Below are 21,932 nucleotides of genomic sequence, written 5' to 3'. Positions count from 1 at the left end.
CAACTAGGGAGCAGGCCTTCTCTATAAAAGCGCCCCAATGGTGGAATCAGCTGCCAGAAGAGGTGCGGGCCCTACGGGATCTTAATCAGTTCCGTAGGGCCTGCAAAACTGCCCTCTTCCAAGTAGCCTTTTAAGATGGAACTAGAACTAATATTACGCTGTCTTGCATAAGCAGAGATTGTAGCACCATTGTATTGTTTTAGCTTATTTTTAATATTAATTTATATATTGTATTTATACTGTTGATTGATTTTATCTGTTACTGTTATACCATGATACTGTATCATGCTTTGTAAGCCGCCCTGAGCCTGCCTTGACGGGGAGGGCGGGGTATAAATAAAAACTTATTAGTAGTAGTAGTAGTAGTAGCCTGCTCTTGTAAGAACATATAGGCAGGTACAAGGAGGAGAACTAGGGATGTGCCCTGAGAAAATGATCATTTAAATTCAATATTGTAATTAAAGAGAGGAGGGTGATGCAGATGGTGAGGGGTCTGGAGACCAAGTCCTATGAAGAAAGGTTGAAGGACCTGGGGGTGTTTAGCCTGGAAAGGAGGCGGCTGAAAGGTGATATGATCACCACCTTCGAGTACTTGTAGGGCTGTCATCTAGAGGATGGGGTGGAATTGTTTTCTGTGGCCCTGGAAGGTAGGACCAGAACCAATGGGTTGAAATTAAATCAAAAGAGTTTCTGGCTCAAAATTAGGAAGGACTTCCTGACAGTTAGAGCAGTTCCTTAGTGGAACAGGCTCACTCCTCAGGAGGTGGTGGGCTCTACTTCCTTGGAGAGCAGAGGCTCTCCAAGGCTAGATGGCCATCTGACAGCAATGAGTATCCTGTGAATTTAGGGGGAGGTATTGTGCAGGGGGTAGGACTAGATGCCCCAACTCTATGATTCTAAGGTGTATTGGTTTTAAGAATTCTCAGAAATGCTGTTGTTGCATTGTGAAAACTCATAGCTTCCTGTTTCCATTTTCATTAAGGCTAGGTATCTTCCCCTTGTTTCTCATGCACTGAAAAGTGCATATTTTCCTGAGCAGACTTTTCTCCCATGAAATGGTATCAAAATACCAAGGAATCTCGTCCACTCTCTCTGCTAAAGATCACCGAAGTGTGAAGTGAATTGGAGAAAAGGTTCCTAAAGGACAACAGGATAGAGGTTTATCAAATTACTAGGAATAAGGCCCACTGCGGAGAAAAATACAATGGGCTCTAGAAAGAGGCTCTGGGCAAGTGCCCCCCCACCCTTTCTGCCTTTGCACTCCACAACTTCCCACCTTCCCAGTAGCAAGCAGCCATGCCTAGGTAGATGCAACAACAATACAACTGTGGATAATTAACAAAATATATTAACAAACCATTTAATGAGTAACAGTAACTATCTATACCAGGGGTGGCCAAACTTGCTTAACATTAGAGCCACATAGAATAAACACCAGATGTTTGAGAGACACAAGATGTGAACACCAGATGTTTGAGAGCCTCAAGACAAGGAAGGAAGGAAGGAAGGAAGGAAGGAAGGAAGGAAGGAAGGAAGGAAGGAAGGAAGGAAGGAAGGAAGGAAGGAAGGAAGGAAGGAAGGAAGGAAGGAGAAGTTTTTGGATTTATATCCCACCCTATACTCTGAATCTCAGAGTCTCAATCTCCACTACCTTCCCCCCCACACAACAGACACCCTGTGAGGTAGATGGGGCTGAGAGGGATCTCACAGCAGCTGCCCTTTCAAGGACAGCTCCTATGAAAGCTATGGCTGACCCAAGGTCATCTCAGCAGGTGCAAGTGGAGGAGTGGGGAATCAAACCCGGTTCTCCCAGATAAGAGGCTGCGCACTTAACCACTACACCAAACTGGCTCTCCAGGAAGGAAGGAAAGCAAATAGATGGAAGAGGGAGGAAGAGGTGGAAATAAAGCAACTTTAAATGCATTCTCCAAGGCACTGATTTATAGAGACAAATGCCTTCTCCAAGCTGGTCAATAGGATGGGGTGCGGAGTTCGAGAGCCACGCAATATGTGTGAAAGAGCCACATGTGACCTCTGAGCCACAGTTTGGCCACTCCTGATCTATACTACATAACTATATCCCATATCTATACTATATAAAAATAACTATATATACTGAATAACATCGAAGTACATCACAAATTCCATTTCATTCACAGTTATACAATCTATTCTATGCGAAAGTGCAAATCCATACACAACCTCTTCAATATAATGGTGCGAGTTTCAAAGTGGACATTTTGCTCCGAGCTTGCTGGCAACTTGAGATTAAGCAGGCCAAATTATTTTAGTAAAGCAATTTAGGATCATAGAATGACAGAGCTGGGAGGGGCCCTGCTGAAGCGCTTGTCCAGCTCCACTTCATGACTGCCAGTGAAGGGAGGCTCACCACTTCCCCAGGGAGCTGACTGCACTCTTGAACAACTCTTGCGGCAAAAGAAAGTTTTTCCTAATAGCTGGCTGCTACCTTCCCACCCTTAATAAAGAAGAAGAAGAAGATGATGATGACAATGACTTCTTCACCCAAAGGGTGCTTAACATGTGGAATTCACTGCCGCAGGAGGCGGCGGTGGCTACAAGCATGACCACCTTCAAGAGGGGGTTAGATAAAAATATGGAGCACAGATCCATCAGTGGCTATTACCCACAGCGTATTGTTGGAACTGTCTGGGGCAGTGATGCTCTGTATTCTTGGTGCTTGGGACGGGGGGCAAATTGGAAGGGCTTCTAGCCCCCCTTGTGAACCTCCTGATGGCACTTGGGGTTTTTTGGCCCCTGTGTGACACAAAGTGTTAGACTGGATGGGTTTGGCCTGATCCAACATGGCTTCTCTTATGTTCTTATGCTCTCATGACCTCCTGATGGCACCTGGGTTTTTTTGGCCACTGTGTGACACAGAGTGTTGGACTGGATGGGCCATTGGCCTGATCCAACACGGCTTCTCTTATGTTCTTATGATGATGATATTGGATCTATATCCCGCCCTATACTCCGAATCTCAGAACGGTCACAATCTCCTTGATCTTCCTCCCCCATAACAGACACCCTGTGAGGCAGGTGTGGCTGAGAGAGCTCTTTCAGAAGCTACCCTTCCAAGGACAACTCCTGCGAGAGCTACGGCTAACCCAAGGCCATTCCAGCAGCTGCAGGTGGAGGAGTGGGGAATCGAACCCAGTTCTCCCAGATAAGAGTCCACGCACTTAACCACGACACCAAACCCATTCTTGCGAGTCCTCTCCTCTGCTGCCAAGTGGAACAGCTCCTTGCTCTCCTCTAACTGACAGCCTTTCAAATATTTAAAGAGAGCAAGCCTGTCCCCCCCCCCCCTCAACCTCCACTTCTCCAGACTGAACATTCCCAAGGCCCTCAGCATTTCCTCACAGGACTCGGTCTCTAGGCCAACTTGCTTAATATCTACTTAATACTCCCTTCGGGCTGCGGTGGAGTCACACACGACACGGCGGGACGCATCCACAAAGAAATGCCAAGAGGGGGAGTTTATCCATTCCCCGTACTGTCAGCAAGGCCAGGTGCCCAGGAATAGAGATGGCACGCTCCTTCAGCCCACACCCCAGCACAAATGAAGCCTTTCCGCCGATCCTCCTCCCTCACTTGTCCACCCATGTAGCAACGCTACAACTTGCTCAGAGTGGCGGTGAGCAAAGGGGCCATACAGTTGGAAGGGGTGGATGAAAGGATGGCCTTGGGCCCTCCCAGGTAGGGTTGCCGACTCCAATTTAAGAAATATCTGGGGACTTTGGGGGTGGAGCCAGGAGAGTTTGAGGGTGGAGCCAGGAGACATTGGGGCGGAGCCAGGAGCAAGGGTGTGACAAGCATAATTGAACTTCAAGGGAGTTCTGGCCATCACATCTTTTTAAATGCCTTCCTTCCATAGGAAATAATGGATAGGGGCACCTTCTTTGGGGGTTCATAGAATTGGACCCCCTGGTCCAATCCTTTTGAAACTTTGGAGGTGTTTTGGGGAGAGGCACTGGATGCTATACTGAAAATTTGGTGCCTCTATCTCAAAAAACAACCCCCCGGAGCCCCTGATACCTGCGGATCAATTCCCCATCATTCCCTATGGGAATCGTTCATGGAGGTGCATGATGGCTGTGGGGGCGGGGCTTCCCCTGCTGGCCAGCTGGCTGGGGGAGGGGGGAAGCCTGTAAAACCAGGGGATCCCCCTCTGGGACCTGGGGATTGGGAAGCCTACTCCCAGGCCCCACTGTAGCTACGGGCCTGCTACAAAGCAATTTTGGGTCACATCAGCATCCTTCTTAGCCCAGGGGTTGGAGAGGTCACTGTCCCTATTGTGGTCTGCGCATACCTTGACTGGCACAGGTACGTCGCTGCCTGGTGGTGCCTAGGCTCCCCAATCCCCAGGTCCCAGCGGGGGCTCCCCCGTTTTGACAGGCTTCTCCCCGCCCCCAGCCAGCTGGCCGGTGGTGTAAGCCCCGCCCCCCACAATCACCATGTAGTTTCAGAGCTCCTGCAGGTCCGTTTTCAAAATACGTGCCTTTAAGGCTAAGCAGGAAGCAGGAAACCGGAAGGGCTTCGGGGAACGGCCCCTCCCTTTGTTTTGCTTTCGTTTTCAGATCAAGTAAAGTTCTGCAGGAACAAGACCCAGTAAGTATTTGTGTGTGTGAGAGAGGGAGGGGGCAGGGGATTCCCTGGTTTGGAGGCCCTCCCCCCACTTTAGAAAGCGTGGGGGGGAGGGAAATGTCTACTGGGCACTCTATTATTCCCTATGGAGACCGATTCCCATAGGGAATAATGGGGAATTGATTCATGAGTATTGGGGTCTCTGGGGGGGCTATGTTTTGAGGTAGAGGCACCAAATTTTTAGCTTAGCATCTAGTGCCTCTCCCCAAAATACCCCCCAAGTTTCAAAACGATTGGACCAGGGGGTCCAATTCTATGAGCCCCAAAAGATGGTGCCCCTATCTTTCATTATTTCCTATGGAAGGAAGGCATTGAACAGGTGTGCCGTCCCTTTAAATGTGATGGCCAGAACTCCCTTGGAGTTCAATTATGCTTGTCACACCCTTGTTCCTGGCTCCACCCCCAATGTCTCCTGGCTCCGCCCCCAAAGTCCCCAGATATTTCTTGAATTGGACTTGGCAACCCTAGTGGTGCCCCAGTTGTGCTGAGACAGGACCAGCAGGAGAGGAAAGACAGGCAGGGCTGTAATGAGAGTTCCCAGCCCTTGGAGACCTGGAGAGGGCGGGGTTTGGGGAGGGGAGGGGAGGGGCCTCCACAGCTTCTACTGCCGCAGAGTCCAGCTTAGGGTTGCCGAGTCAAGAAATGTCTGAGGACTTTGGGGGTGGAGCCAGGAGACTTTGGGGGCAGAGCCAGGAGACTTTGAGGGTCCGGCCAGGAGCAAAGTTGAGACAAGCCTGATTGAACTTCAAGGGAGTTCTGGCCATCACATTTAAAGGGACCACACGCCTTTTTAAATGCCTTCCTTCCATAGGAAATAATGAAGGATAGGGGCACCTTCTTTGGGGGCTCAAAGAATTGGACTTCCTGGTCCAACCTTTTTGAAAGTTGGAGGGCGTTTTGGAGAGAGGCGCTGGGTGCCATGCTGAAAATTTGGTGCCTCTACCTCAAACATCACCCCCCGCTAAGCCTCAGATACCCACAGATCAATTCTCCATTCTACCTTATGGGAATCAGTCTTCACAGGGAATAATGGAGTGCCCAGCAGATATTTCCCTCCCCCCTTGCTTTCTGATGAAGTGGGGGGAGGGCGTCCAAACCTGGGGATTCCCTGCCCCCACCTGGGGATTGGCCACCTTAGCCCACCCTCCAAAGCAGCCATTTTCTCCAGATGAACTAATCTCTATCGTCTGGAGATGCTGTCTTTTGGGGAGCTTCTCCCCCCCCCTTCATGGAGGTTGGCAACTTCAGTTGTCATCATCCTTAGGGCTCTTCCTGACCCTAAACAAGAAGGTCACCAACTCCTCTTTGTTCATTTTAGAACATAAGAGAAGCCATGTTGGATCAGGCCAATGGCCCATCCAGCCCAACACCCTGTGTCACATAAGAACATAAGAGAAGCCATGTTGGATCAGGCCAGTGGCCCCTCCAGTCCAACACTCTGTGTCACATAAGAACATAAGAGAAGCCATGTTGGATCAGGCCAGTGGCCCCTCCAGTCCAACACTCTGTGTCACATAAGAACATAAGAGAAGCCATGTTGGATCAGGCCAGTGGCCCCTCCAGTCCAACACTCTGTGTCACATAAGAACATAAGAGAAGCCATGTTGGATCAGGCCAGTGGCCCCTCCAGTCCAACACTCTGTGTCACATAAGAACCTAAGAGAAGCCATGTTGGATCAGGCCAGTGGCCCCTCCAGTCCAACACCCTGTGTCACATAAGAACATAAGAGAAGCCATGTTGGATCAGGCCAATGGCCCATCCAGTCCAACACCCTGTGTCATAAGAACACAAGAGAAGCCATGTTGGATCAGGCCAGTGGCCCATCCAGTCCAACACTCTGTGTCACATAAGAACATAAGAGAAGCCCTGTTGGATCAGGCCAATGGCCCCTCCAGTCCAACACTCTGTGTCACATAAGAACAGAAGAGAAGCCATGTTGGATCAGGCCAATGGCCCATCCAGCCCAACACTCTGTGTCACACAGTGAACAAAAAGCCAGCTGCCATCAGGAGGTCCACCAGTGGGGCCAGGACACCCGTCTTTGTTCATTTTAGGGGATGTCAACGTTTTTACAGAGGCGCAGGCCTTAAAGTTCTATGTTTTGGTTATGTTGCTTTCAAGACACTACAAAGAGGCTGGGAGCTGCGGACACCTCCACAGAAGCATAAGGCTCCTATTACGTTCCTCTCTAATCCCCTAGTTAAACAGAAGATGATAATGCCGTGTAATTGCTGCTAAATCCCGAAGTATGCTTGTGCAAGCAGTGTGCAAGGCCGAGGGGAAACGAACGTAAGTTAGAAAAGAGTCAGAGTCCAGTAGGACCTTAAAGATGAAGAAAATCTGTAGCAGGGTAGGAACTTTTGTGAACCACTTCTCAATTCGTCAAATGTTAGAAAAGAGTCCAGTAGCACATAAGAACATAAGAGAAGACATGTTGGATCAAGCCGGTGGCCCATCCAGGTCAACACTCTGTGTCACACGGTGGCCAAAGAAACCAGGTGCCATTAGGAGGTCCACCAGTGCGGCCAGGACACTAGAAGCCCTCCCACTGTCGCCCCCCCCAAGCACCAAGAATCCAGAGCATCACTGCCCCAGACATAAGAACATAAGTGAAGTCATGTTGTAACAGGCCAGTGGCCCAACCAGTCCAACATTCTGTATCACACAGTAGCCAAAAAAAATCCCCTCTTTTAGCCATCGATGCATGTAACTGCCACCATCTCCTTAAAGACTACCAAAATTTACCCTGACCTGGATAGCCCAAGCAAGCCCCATCTCGTCAGATCTCTCAGAAGGTGGGAGACCTCCTTAGAATACCAAGAGCGGGACTCAGAGGCAGGCAAGCCAGCCACCTCCCTGAAAAAAATCAAAGTCCCAACAGGGGTCGCCAGAAGTCAGCCATGACTTCCAGACATGAGCGCACATACACGCATATACTCGCACGCACACACACACAAAAGAACAAAGATTAACAACATTTGTGGGAAGGTATGGGCTTTCATGCATCACGGCTCATTGCTTCAGATGTTAGAAACGAGCAGGGCTTTTTTGTAGCAGGCACTCCTTTGCATATTAGGCCACACCCCCTTGATGTAGCCAATCCTCCTGAAGCTTACAGTGGGCCCTGTAAGAAGAGCCCTGTAAGCTCTTGGAGGATTGGCTACATCAGGGGTGTGTGGCCTAATATGCAAAGGAGTTCCTGCTACAGAAAAAGCCCTGTAAGCTTTTGGAGGATTGGCTATATTGGGGAGTGTGACCTAATAGGCAAAAGAGTTCCTGCTGAAAGACTAACACGATTTATGTCAGAGGATGACTTTTCATGAGTCACGGCTGCTCACACCTTCAGTTTTGGTGCCCGGAAATGATGTATCACTCCGGGCACATCACGTGGGGTCGATCTAGAATTTTGTGGGAAACTCTATGGTTGTGCGTGGGAACGCTCTAGGAATTTGAGGGGAAACTCTATGGCAGCTGTGGAGGACATGGCAACCTTGCCCCACACTAAGCAATCCACCACCCATGACATCCCTCAGAATGCTCCACTCTCTGTGCCCCCACTCCCAAAAGTAAGACAGGAGGCCACCAGAGACAGCTACTTGTCTGTGGAAAGTCCTTTTCCTTGAAATGTATCTTCTGCCTGCCCTACTCTCCTCTTTCAGTTGGGCAAATGGTTACCTCTGAGTGGGGCCTAGAAATCTCGACTGACCTCCAGACTACGGAGATCAGTTCCCTGGGAGAAAACGGCTGATTTGGAGAGCGGACTGTATTATACCCTCCCGAAATCCAAGATGGCACTCATGGTGGTGGTGATTTGTTTCCTTTCCGTGATGTGCCTTTTGTACTTGCACAGAAGGTGACTTTGATTCTACCTTGGGATCACGAATGGTTGGAGCAGGTCTGTACGGAATGGTGGGGTGCGGGGAGCCAGTTTGGTGTAGTGGTGAAGTGCATGGACTCTTATCTGAGAGAACCAGGTTCGATTCCCCACTCCTCCACTTGCAGCTGCTAGAATGGCCTTGTGTCAGCCATAGCTCTCGCAGGAGTTGTCCTTGAAATGGCAGCTGGTGTGAGAGCCCTCTCAGCCCCACCCACCTCACAGGGTGTCTGTTGTGGGGGGCGGGGGGAGGTAAAGGAAATTGTGACCACTCTGAGACTCCAGAGATTCAGAGTACAGGGCAAGATATATATCCAATATCTTCTTCTTCTCCTCCCACGCCTGGGCAACAATATGCAGGCGTGAGATAACGCTGATAGCATGGGCTTATACAAACACCAAATGGTAAGACTTTAAAAAAATGCAGTGTTTGCTTATAATTACAGGCTGACTAATTGATTTGCTCACTATTTATACCACTGGTGGCCATGTGGCATATGCTGAGAACAGGTTGTAGTGGAGGGGGGTAGGATGAAAGAGGAGCTGCCAGAATAAGCTTGTGTTCAGCACCATACTGCCTTGTTTGAATATTTGCAGGGCTTTTTTGTAGCAGGAGCTCCTTTGAATATTAGGCCACACCCGCCTGATGTAGCCAATCCTCCAAGAGCTTACAGAGCTCTTAGTACAGGGCCTACTGGAAGCTCCTGGAAGATTGGCTACATCAGGGGTGTGTGGCCTAATATGCAAAGGAGTTCCTGCTACACAAAAAGCCCTGAGAGGTAACGAGCAGTCAGATAACCCAGCATAGCCCGATCTTGTCAGAGTTCAGAAGCTAAGCAGGGTCTGCCTTGATTAGTACTCGGAAGAAGAAGATGATACTGGATTTATATCCCGCCCTATGCTCTGAATCTCAGAGCGGTCACAATCTCCTTTACCTTCCCACACACACACACACATGCAACAGACACCCTGTGAGGTGGGTGGTGCTGAGAGAGCTCTTACAGCAGCTGCCCTTTCAAGGACAACTCCTACGAGAGCTATGGCTGACCCAAGGCCATTCCAGCAGCTGCAAGTGGAGGAGTGGGGAATCAAACCCGGTTCTCCCAGATAAGAGAGCTCTGGCTGACCCAAGGCCATTCCAGCAGCTGCAAGTGGAGGAGTGGGGAATCAAACCCGGTTCTCCCAGATAAGAGAGCTCTGGCTGACCCAAGGCCATTCCAGCAGCTGCAAGTGGAGGAGTGGGGAATCAAACCCGGTTCTCCCAGATAAGAGAGCTCTGGCTGACCCAAGGCCATTCCAGCAGCTGCAAGGGGAGGAGTGGGGAATCCAACCCAGTTCTCCCAGATAAGAGAGCTCTGGCTGACCCAAGGCCATTCCTGCAGCTGCAAGTGGAGGAGTGGGGAATCAAACCTGGTTCTCCCAGATAAGAGAGCTGACCTAAGGCCATTCCAGCAGCTGCAAGTGGAGGAGTGGGGAATCAAACCCGGTTCTCCCAGATGAGAGTTATGGCTGACCCAAGGCCATTCCAGCAGCTGCAAGTGGAGGAGTGGGGAATCAAACCCGGCTCTCCCAGATAAAAGAGCTCTGGCTGACCCAAGGCCATCCCAGCAGCTGCAAGTGGAGGAGTGGGGAATCAAACCCGGTTCTCCCAGATAAGAGTTTGCACACTTCACCACTACACCAAACTGGCTCTCAGTATGTGGTCTCTACACAGTGTCAGGCAATGGCAAACCACCTTTGAACATCCCTTGAAATCCCCATGGTCCTAGGATCGCCATTAGTCAGTTGTGACTTGATGGAACACAATTATTCCCTGATCCAAACGCTCCAGACTGCCCCAATCTTATCAGAAGCCAAACAGGGTCAGCCCTGGTCAGTCCACAGTTGGGAGACCACCAAGGAAGTCCAGGGTCCCTCTGCAGAGGTAGGCAATGGCTAATCACCTCGGAACATCTTTTGCCTTCAAAACCCCAAGAGGTTGCCATATGTCAGACGCAACTAGGGTTGACAATCCCCAGGTGGGGGCAGGGGATCACACGTTTTGGAGGCCCTCCACCCACTTCAGAGTAATCAGAAAGTGGGGCAGGTGGAGGAAGTGTCTGCTGGGCACTCCATTATACCCTATGAAGACTGATTCCCATAGGGAAGAATGGATAATTGATCCATGGGTATCTGGGGGGGCTGCTTTTTGAGAGAGAAGCACCAAATTTTCAGCATTTACTACCTCTCTCCAAAATACCCTCCAAGTTTCCAAAAGATTGGACCAGAGAGCCCCATTCTGTGAGCCCTCAAAGAAAGTGCCCCTCTCCTTCATTATTTCCTGTGGAAGGCATTTAAAAGGTGTGTGGTCCCGTTAAATGTGACGGCCAAAACGCCCTTTGGAGTTCAGTTATGCTTGTCTCAACCTTGCTCCTGGCTCCACCCCCAAAGTCTCCTGGCTCTGCCCTCCAAGTCCCCAGATATTTCTTGAATTGGACATGGGAACCCTTGATGCAACTGGATGGCACTTCCAGCCACCAACCCTCTGAACGTGTTCAGACTGCTCACAAACAGCAAACCGGTTGACGGGCAATCAGCCCTGGGTGCAACCAGTTGAATAGATGGAATGGCGCACCAGGGGTGTTTGAAAGTCCTAATTAGAACTTGGGCCAGGGGCTTTTGTGGTCCTATGGAACCAGAGATCCTCTGAGACCTTACCCTGAAGGCCATCGACAGACAATACGAATATTCTACTTAAACTCTCTTTTCAAGTAGAGCCAGGAGTATTTGGTAGAAAAAGAGGTGCCAGAGCTCATTTGCATATGCCCCATACCCCCTGACATCACCAGAAGGTGGACTAAATTATATCAGCTCAGCATCTACCTTAAGAACATAAAAGAAGCCATGTTGGAACAGGCCAATGGCCCATCCAGTCCAGTGCTCTGTGTCACAGAAGAACATAAGAGAAGCCCTGTTGGATCAGGCCAGTGGCCCATCCAGTCCAATGCTCTGTGTCACAGAAGAACATAACAGAAGCCTTGTTGGATCAGGCCAGTGGCCCATTCAGTCCAACACTCTGTGTCACAGAAGAACATAAGAGAAGCCATGTTGGAACAGGCCAATGGCCCATCCAGTCCAATGCTCTGTGTCACAGAAGAACATAACAGAAGCCTTGTTGGATCAGGCCAGTGGCCCATTCAGTCCAACACTCTGTGTCACAGAAGAACATAAGAGAAGCCATGTTGGATCAGGCCAGTGGCCCATCCAGTCCAACACTCTGTGTCACATAAGAACATAAGAGAAGCCCTGTTGGATCAGGCCAGTGGCCCATCCAGTCCAACACTCTGTATCACACAGTGGTAAATAGATAGATAGATGATAGATAGATGATAGATAGATGATAGATAGATAGATGATAGATAGATAGATAGATAGATAGATAGACAAACAGACAGACAGACACACACACACACACACACACACACACTGTGGCTGATAGCCACTGATGGACCTCTGCTCATATTTTTATCCAATCCCCTCTTAAAGTTGGCTATGCTTGTAGCCGCCACCACCTCCTGTGGCAGTGAATTCCACATGTTAATCACCCTTTGGGTGAAGAAGGACTTCCTTTTATCTGTTCTTTGAATTCTTCTTGAGTTAGAACTATCATAACAAAACCTTACTCCCATCATACTTTTTCAGTGACTTTCTCCTTTGCGGCCACAGTGGCAGGATGAAAATTTCCATGTCTGCTTGATATGTTTTGGTTATTTCCCAATTCTTTTGTGTGGGGGGGGAGGAGAATATTAGAAAGTTTGTCAAATCTTAGAGCTCGGCCAAATTATCATTGGGGGGGGGGGGGGGCGTGGTGAACAATGGAGCCCAGAAGCAAGTATTTGGGAGGTGGGGGAGAGAAAGAAAGAGCACAATAAAATTTAGAGGTTCCAGAGCTCTGCTCCTGTGAGCTCCTGGCCCAGATAAGGCTTGAGTATAGCCAACGCAATGGTCACTGTAGTCTTTTGAGAATACCAGAGGGTGGAGGCCTTCATATGGCTTGCCCAGCTCTCTGGGGCAGGGTGGATGCCAACATGGGAAGATGAAAAGGTTGGGGGAAATCATAGAAAGTGTTAGGAGGCTCCTCTGGGGTTGGTAACAATTTCAGAACTGCTGAGCCTCAGTTCCTTGTCTCCAAAATGAGAACAGAATCACCAGATCCTCACCGGACTGCTGTCAAGGCAGAATATAATAAATATCTGAGCTTCTCATCTGTAATATTTATAACGTTCTTCTCACTTCTTCCCACTGAACTCGGTGGGGTTTATTTTTTGCGTAAACAAGGCTAGGATTGGGGTGCTATAAACATGCGTAGCAATTTTAGTAAGCACAAGTTTTTGCGCAATTTCCCCTTCGAGCTCTACCCAGAGGGCCTCCTGCCCGCCGCAGAGGTGGACGGTACCCAGCCTGAGAACATTTTGAGAGAGGCAGGTGTTTCCCTGCTCTTGATTTATCGCAATCATTATTTAAGAACAGATTTGTTTATGCAGCACTCCTAAAGCAATTATTTGGACTCAAATTGCAAGTGTGGGCATTATCACGCATCCCTCAACAGATACACTGCTGTTTCCCCAATGCAAAAAGAGAGAGAAAAAAATTGATTTACAAGCTATTAGAAAAGGCCACTCGGGCTAATCAACTCCCTGTCTGAGAGATTTCACTTTGAAATGGAATTAAAGAGGCCTCCATCCATCTTCGAGTCGCAAAAAAGTATGACTTAGATCCCAAAGCAAAGTCTCCTTTGTAGAATCCAGTTTGAGAAATCAGCATTAAGAACATAAGAACATGAGAGATGCCATGCTGGATTCAGGCCAATGGCCCATCCTGTCCAACACTCTGTACACACAGTGGCCAAAAAAACAGGTGTCATCAGGAGGTCCACCAGCATGGCCTGAACTCCAGAAACCCTCATACTGTTGCCCCCCTCAAGCACCAAGAAGACAATAAGAATATAAAAGAAGCCATGTTGGATCAAGCCAATGGCCCATCCAGTTCAACACTCTGTGTCTTACAGTGGCCATAACTCAGGGGCTATCAGGAAGTCCACCAGCATGACCTGAACTCCAGAAACCCTCCCACTGTTGCCCCCTAAGCACCAAGAAGACAATAAGAATATAAGAGAAGCCGTGTTGGCTCAAGCCAATGGCCCATCCAGTTCAACACTCTGTGCCCCACAGTGGCCAAAACTCAGGGGCCATCAGGAGGTCCACCAGCATAACCTGGACTCCAGAAACCCTCCCATTGTTGCCTCCTAAGCACCAAGAAGACAATAAGAATGTAAGAGAAGCCATGTTGGATCAAACCAATGGCTCATCCAGTTCAACACTCTGTACCTCACAGTGGCCAAAACTCAGGGGCCATCAGGAGGTCCACCAGCATGGCCTGAACTCCAGAAACCTTCATACTGTTGCCCCCTAAGCACCAAGAAGACAATAAGAATATAAGAGAAGTCATGTTGGATCAAGCCAATGGCCCATCCAGTTCATCACTTTGAGTCACACAATGGCCAAAAAAAAAACAGGCACCAGGATCCACCAGTGGGACCAGGACACTAAAAGCCTTCCCCCTGTTGCCCCATGGCAAGGGGAGATGGTTCTTGCTTCTCTCCCTGTCATGCCTGACAGAATAGGTATATGCACTGATATCTTCCCTGACCCGGATGGCCTAGGCCAGCCCAGCCTCCTCAGGTCTCACAAGCTAAGCAGGGTCAACTCTAGTTAGTATTTGGATGGGAGACCACCAAGGAAGTCCACGGATACTATGAAGAGGCAGGCAATGGCAAACCACCTCTGTTTTGTCTCTGCCCTGACCTGGGTTGATCAGGCTAGCCCAATCTCATCAGATCCTGGAAGCTAAGCAGGGTTGGCCCTGGGTCGTACGTGGGTGGGAGACCACCAAGGAAGTCCAGGGGTGCTATGCAGAGGCAGGCAATGGCCAACCACCTCTGTATGACTTTTGCTCTGATCTGGAAGGACCCAAGCTAGCCTGATCTCATCAGATCTCGCAGGCTAAGCAGGGTCCGCTGCGATTCGTATTTGGACAGGAGAGCACCAAGGAAGTCCAAGGTGGCTACGCAGAGGCAGGCAATGGCTAACCACCTCTGATCATCTGACCCAGCCCAGATGGCCCAAGCTAGCCTGATCTCCTCAGATCTCGGAAGCTAAGCAGAATCAGCCCTGGTTAGAACTTGGATGGGAGACCACCAAGGAAGCCCAGGGTTGGTACGCAGAGGCAGGCAATGGCCAACCACCTCTGTCTGCCTTTTGCTCTGATCTGGATGGGCCCAAGCTAGCCTGATCTCCTCAGATCTTGGAGGCTAATCAGGGCCGGCTGTGGTTAGTATTTGGACGGGAGACAACCAAGGAAGTCAAAGACGGCTACGCAGAGGCAGGCCATGGCTAACCACCTCTGAACATTCCTTGCCTTGAAAAACCGATGGGGTTGGCAGCACTTTGACAGCATTTCCCATCACCACACAAACTCGGCAGGGCAGGGGCCTCGAATCCGGCCTTCCCCCTCTCTCCCGCCCCTAGGCAAATGCCTAGTTTTCCTGTGCTCGCCAGCCTCCTCCACGCTCCCTTCCCCACCAGGTCTATTTCAATGCCAGGGGAGGGGCAGTGGAGTGCTGCACTCCCCAGGCTATGTAAAGGTGCCCCCCCCCACTTGTCACTCGTAATTCCCGTTTCTGCTGGCCTGCCCCCTCGCCCCGGCACTGACAATGAGTGCGCCAGAGGGCCGACATAGGAGCCAGGGATCTCTGGCACCGTTTTACCCGTCGGTCAGTTGATTGGCGAGGGGGCAGCTTTACATAGCCCCGGGAGCACTGTGCTCCACCACCCCTTTCCAGGCATTGAAATAGACCTGGTGGGGAAGGGTGGGAGAAGGCGGGCAGGGCTGTGGAGGAGGGCAGCAGGGCTTGAGTCTGCCTAGGGCCGGTCCAGAGTAAGATAATCAACAAAATAACTTAACAAGGAGAGCGTTGACTGTCAGAAGCCCATATGATGAAAATCGTCTTTGTCTCCAGTGTGCTGTCTGGACCCCAATCTTGCTTGTAACAAGAGCACCCTGTTGTTACGTCTGATGGGAGTGAGGTTTTATTAGGACCATTCAAGAATCATTTGCAGGGAGATGCTGAGCGGATATAATTTAGGGCACCTTTCGGTGATGTCGGGGTGGGGGTGTAGGCAAAGGATTTGTGCAAGTTTCCAAAAGATTGGAGCAGGGGGCCCAATTCGATGGGCCCCCAAAGAAGGTGCCCCTATCTTCTGTTATTCCCAATGAAGAGAAGGGATTTAAAAGGAGAACGGTCTCATTAAATGGGATGGCCAGAACTCTCTTCAGAGTCCAGTCGTGCTGCTCACACCCTTGGTCCTGGATCCACCCCCAAAGTCCCCAACAATTTCCTGAGTCGGACCCGGCAGCCCAAACCCCATACCTTCTTTCTTTTCTTTCCATTTGGTCTTCCTGCAATCAGGGGTGGAATTCTAGCAGGAGCGCCTTTGCATATTAGGCCACACACCCCCTTGATGTAGCCAATCCTTCAAGAGCTTACAAAAAAAGAGCCTTGTAAGCTCTTGGAGGATTCGCTACATCAGGGGTGTGTGGCCTAATATGCAAAGGAGCTCCTGATAGAATTCCACCCCTGCTTTTTGTTGTTCAGTCGCACAGTCGAGTCCGACTCTTTGCGACCCCATGGACCAAGTCACGCCAGGCCCTCCTGTCTTCCACCATCCTCCGAAGTCTGTTCAAATTCGTGTTTGTTACATCAGTAACACTGTCCAGCCATCTCATCTTCTGCCGTCCCCTTCATCTTTTGCCTTCTGTCTTTCCCAGCATCAGGGTCTTCTCCAGGGAGTGCTTCCTTCTCATTTGGTGGCCAAAGGATTTGAGCTTCAGCATCTGACCTTCCAGGAAACAGTCTGGGTTGATTTCCCTTAGGACTGATTGATTTGATCTTCTTGCAGTCCAAGGGGCTCTCAAGAGTCTTCTCCAGCATCACAGCTTGAAAGCATGTATTCTTCTGTGCTCAGCCTTCCTTATGGTCCAGCTCTCACAGCCATACATTACTACTGGGAATACCATCTCTTTGACTATACGGACTTTTGTGGGCAGGGTGATGTCTCTACTTTTTATTATACTGCCCAGGTGCCAGTTTGGTGTAGTGGTTAAGTGTGCAGACTCTTATCTGGGAGAACTGGGTTTGATACCCCACTCCTCCACTTGCACCTGCTGGAATGGCCTTGGGTCAGCCATAACTCTGGCAGAGATTGTCTTTGAAAGGGCAGCTGCTGTAAGTGTTCTCTCAGCCCCACCCACCTCACAGGAGAGTCTGTTTTGGGGGGAGAAGATATAGGAGATTGTGAACCACTCTGAGCTTTGGAGTGAAAAGCGAGGTATAAATACAATATCTTCTTCTAAAGAGAGCCAGTTTGGTGTAGTGGTTAAGTGTGCAGACTCTTATCTGGGAGAACCGGATTTGATTCCCCCCTCCTCCACTTGCAACTGCTGGAATGGCCTTGGGTCAGCCATAGCTCTGGCAGAGGTTGTCCTTGAAAGGGCAGCTGCTGTGAGAGCCCTCTTCAGAACCACCCACCTCACAGGGTGTCTGTTGTGGGGGAGGAAGATGAAGGAGATTGTGAGCCGCTCTGAGACTCTTCGGAGTGGAGGGCGGGATATAAATCCAATATCTTCTTCTTCTACCCCTGCCTACAATAGAGGAATTTCCAGTGCAGCGTGCCCTTCGACTCAGCCCTTTGAAACTACCTTCCCGCAGCTGACCTCCCACAAGGCTGCTCCTCCCTTCAACTCTCTCTCCTTCCAGCAAAAGAATCTTCAGATTTATTTTCTGCCTGCTTCAAATCTATCGATGGAGTCCTTTCCACACTGAAAAGAGGGGTTTTTTTAAGGCAGCTTCCCATATTTTTCTCCTCCTTTAATTACATTTCTCCCCTTTGCTCCTGGTGCTTTTATGGCTCTCTCCCCAGCCACTCCTCTGCCCAGTCGGCTGTGTTGGTTACAAGCTCCCTATTTATTGCTTCACTCAGTTGTTCTCTTTATAAGCCCCCCCACCCCGCCCCTCGAGTTTCAAGGCTTCAGATGGGCATTGAATGATCTGGGCTCCATCAGGAGAGGCGTCTGTATCTCTCCACGAGCAGGAAAGTTCACAGCCGCTTGCCCCCGTTCCTAGGAAATGCCCGCTTATTATGAATATCCCCTGGTGCCTGCGATTTATTAGAAATCTCTGCTGCCTTCCCGAGGTACCAGCAAAATCTCTTCGGTTCAATGCGAGTTTGGAGAGGGAATTTGTTTTGTTAGCGGCATATGCATAACTATACAGCCGGCTTGCAAACGTGACTGAATTAGTGTAAAAACTGTAACTGGTAAATTGACATTATTACAGCACTCTTTCTACCAGCGAAGAAGAAGAAGAAGAAGAAGAAGAAGAAGAAGAAGAAGAAGAAGAAGAAGAAGAAGAAGAAGAAGAAGAAGAAGAAGAAGAAGAAATTGGATTTATATCCCACCCTATACTCTGAATCTCAAAGTCTCAGAGTGGTCACAATCTCCTCTTCCTTCCCCACACACACACAACAGACACCCTATGAGGTGGGTGGGGCTGAGAGGGCTCTCCCAGCAGCTGCCCTTTCAAGGACAACTCCTGCGAGAGCTATGGCTGACCCAAGGCCATTCCAGCAGCTGTAAGTAAAGGAGTGGGGAATCAAACCCGGTTCTCCCAGATAAGAGTCCACACACTTAACCACTATACCAAACTGGTTCTTTTAAGGACAACTCCTGCAAGAGCTATGGCTGACCCAAGGCCATTCCAGCAGTTGCAAGTGGAGGAGTGGGGAATCAAACCCGGTTCTCCCAGATAAGAATCCGTGCACTTAACCACTACACCAAACTGGCTCTCGAGTTTGGATCCTTGTGAATGGGATAGCTCATGCTTTGAGTAAGTTGTTTTATGCATGCAGTTCTTTAGTAACGTTAAAAGCGTACTAATGCAAATTTATTCACTAAATATGACGTGATAGGTAGCATGACCTCAACAGATCTCAAAAGCTAAGCGGGGTCAACCCTGGTCAATACTTGGGTGAGAGACGGCCAAGGAGGTCCAGGGTTGCTACGCAGAGGCAGGCAATAGCAAACCACCTCTGTATGTTTTTTGCCCTAACCTAGAAGGCGCAGGCTAGACTGATCCCATCAGACCTCAGAAGCTAAGCAGGATCGATCCTAGTTAGTGCTTGGATGGGTGACCACCAAGGAAGTCCAGTGGTCAAAAAAACAGGCGCCATCAGGAGGTCCACCAGTGGGGCCAGGATACTAGAAGCCCTCCCACTGTGCCCCCCCAAGCACCAAGAATACAGAGCATTACTTGCCCCAGACAGAGAGTTCTAACAATAGCCTGGCTAATAGCCCCTGATGGACTCAAAGCATGAGCCACCCAATTCACAAGGATTGGAAAAACATCTGGAGCAGAGGTCCATCAGTAGCTATTAGCCACAGCGTATTGTTGGAACTCTCTGTCTGGGGCAGTGATGCTCTGTATTCTTGGTGCTTGGGAGGGGCAACAGGGTGAGGGCTTCTGGTGTCCTGGTCCCACTGATGGACCTCCTGATGGCACTTGGGTTTGGACTGATCCAACATGGCTTCTCTTATGTTCTTATGTTTGGGGCAACAATGCTCTGCATTCTTGGTGCTTGTGGGGGCACAGTGGGAGGGCTTCTAGCCCTACTGGCGGACCTCCTGATGGCACTTGGGTTTTTTGGCCCCTGTGTGACCCAGAGTGTTGGACTGGAGGGGCCAGTGGCCTGATCCAACAGGGCTTCTCTTATGTTCTTATGTGACACAGAGTGTTGGAATGGATGGGCCATTGGCCTGATCCAACATGGCTTCTCTTATGTTCTTATGCCCTGATCTGGAAGGTGCAAGCTAGCCTGATCCCATCAGAGCTCAGAAGCTAAGCCGGGTCAACCCTAGTTAGTGCTTGGATGGGAGACCACCAAGGAAGCCCAGGGTTACTACGCAGAGGAAGGCAAGGACAAACCACCTCTGCTTGCCCCTTGCCTTGAAGAGCTCCTGGGATTGCTCTGCGTCAGCTGTGGCTTGATGGTCCTTTCCACCACTGCCACAAATATTAAACTATCCTTAAACGGAGAGTTGTCCATGGTGCTTATCGCAGTATATTGATTGCACTTGTGGAGAAATTCAGGAAGGCTTCATCCATCAGCAGTTGTTAGCTAATGGACTCTCCATGCTGAAAAGGTGGCAAAACCCTTGGAACACCAGCTGGTGGGGGTGGGACGGACCAGTCATAAGGCAAGATAGTTGTCTTGAAGACTCCCTTGTTGGATTCTGGAAGGGACCTGGCACACACAGGCCACTCACCCATTTGCATCTGATCTTGCAGGTCTTTTCTTGCTGTGGCTGAGAAGGGAGGGCCCATCAACAGCAGTGGTCAGGGATGGAATGGGAAGTTACAAGAGCCCTAGGAGAAAACCAAGCTGTGTGATCCCTGCAGCACTACGAACTGGTCCCTGCAGTCATGGTAGAATTACAGAGGCTTGATTCCACTTAGCGTAAGAACAGAAGAGAAGCCATGTTGGATCAGGCCAATGGCCCCTCCAGTCTAACACTCTGTGTCACATAAGAACATAAGAGAAGCCTTGTTGGATCAGGCCACTGGCCCATCCAGTCCAACACTCTGTATCACACAGTGGCCGAAAAACCCAGGTGCCATCAGGAGGGCCATCAGTGGGGCCAGGACACTAGAAGCCCTCCCACTGTTTCCCTCTTTCCCCCAAGCACCAAGAATACAGAGCATCACTGCCCCAGTCATAAGAACATAAGAGAAGCCATGTTGGATCAGGCCAATGGCCCCTCCAGGCCAACCCTCTGTGTCACACAGTGGCCAAAAAAACCCAGGTGCCATCAGGAGGTCCACCAGTGGGGCCAGGACACTAGAAGCCCTCCCACTGTTGCCCCCTTTCCCCCAAGCACCAAGAATACAGAGCATCACTGCCCCAGTCATAAGAACATAAGAGAAGCCATGTTGGATCAGGCCAATGGCCCCTCCAGTCCAACACTCTGTGTCATAAGAACATAAGAGAAGCTATGTTGGATCAGGCCAATGGCCCATCCAGTCCAACGCTCTGGGTCACTCAGTGGCCAAAAAACCCAGGTGTTATCAGGTGGTCCATCAGTGGGGCCAGGAGACTAGAAACCCTCCCACTGTGTCCCCCCAAGCACCAAGAATACAGAGCATCATTGCCCCAGTCATAAGAACATAAGAGAAGCCATGTTGGATCAGGCCAATGGCCCATCCAGTCCAACACTCTGTGTCACACAGTGTCCAAAAACCCCAGGTGGTCCATCAGTGGGGCCAGAACACTAGAACCCCTCCCACTATTGCCCCCTCCCCCCAAGCACCAAGAATACAGAGCATCACTGCCCCAGTCATAAGAACATAAGAGAAGCCCAGTTGGATCAGGCCAATGGCCCATCCAGTCCAACACTCTGGGTCACACAGTGGCCAAAAACCTAGGTGTCATCAGGTGGTCCATCAGTGGGGCCAGGAGACTAGAAGCCTTCCCACTATTGCCTCCTCCCCCCAAGCACCAAGAATACAGAGCATCACTGCCCCAGTCATAAGAACATAAGAGAAGCCCAGTTGGATCAGGCCAATGGCCCCTGCAGTCCAACACTCTGAGTCATAAGAACATAAGAGAAGCCATGTTGGATCAGGCCAATGGCCCATCCAGTCCAACACTCTGGGTCACACAGTGGCCAAAAACCTAGGTGTCATCAGGTGGTCCATCAGTGGGGCCAGGACACTAGAAGCCTTCCCACTATTGCCCCCTCCCCCCAAGCACCAAGAATACAGAGCATCACTGCCCCAGTCATAAGAACATAAGAGAAGCCCAGTTGGATCAGGCCAATGGCCCATCCAGTCCAACACTCTGGGTCACACAGTGGCCAAAAACCTAGGTGTCATCAGGTGGTCCATCAGTGGGGCCAGGAGACTAGAAGCCTTCCCACTATTGCCCCCTCCCCCCAAGCACCAAGAATACAGAGCATCACTGCCCCAGTCATAAGAACATAAGAGAAGCCCAGTTGGATCAGGCCAATGGCCCCTGCAGTCCAACACTCTGAGTCATAAGAACATAAGAGAAGCCATGTTGGATCAGGCCAATGGCCCATCCAGTCCAACACTCTGGGTCACACAGTGGCCAAAAACCTAGGTGTCATCAGGTGGTCCATCAGTGGGGCCAGGACACTAGAAGCCTTCCCACTATTGCCCCCTCCCCCCAAGCACCAAGAATACAGAGCATCACTGCCCCAGACAGAGAGTTCCATCTATAC

General features: G+C 50.1%; 1 protein-coding gene across 1 annotated transcript in view; it reads right to left on the bottom strand.

Moving 5' to 3' along the window:
- CPS1 (carbamoyl-phosphate synthase 1) overlaps nt 1-21,932 on the bottom strand; it is a 244,199-nt gene that overhangs the window by 216,327 nt on the left and 5,940 nt on the right.

This window comes from Heteronotia binoei, chromosome 16 (genome assembly GCF_032191835.1).
Source record: "Heteronotia binoei isolate CCM8104 ecotype False Entrance Well chromosome 16, APGP_CSIRO_Hbin_v1, whole genome shotgun sequence".
NCBI classification, from domain to species: domain Eukaryota; kingdom Metazoa; phylum Chordata; class Lepidosauria; order Squamata; family Gekkonidae; genus Heteronotia; species Heteronotia binoei.
Note: the sequence above shows the minus strand (reverse complement) of the source record. Positions and strands in the feature narration are given on the sequence as shown.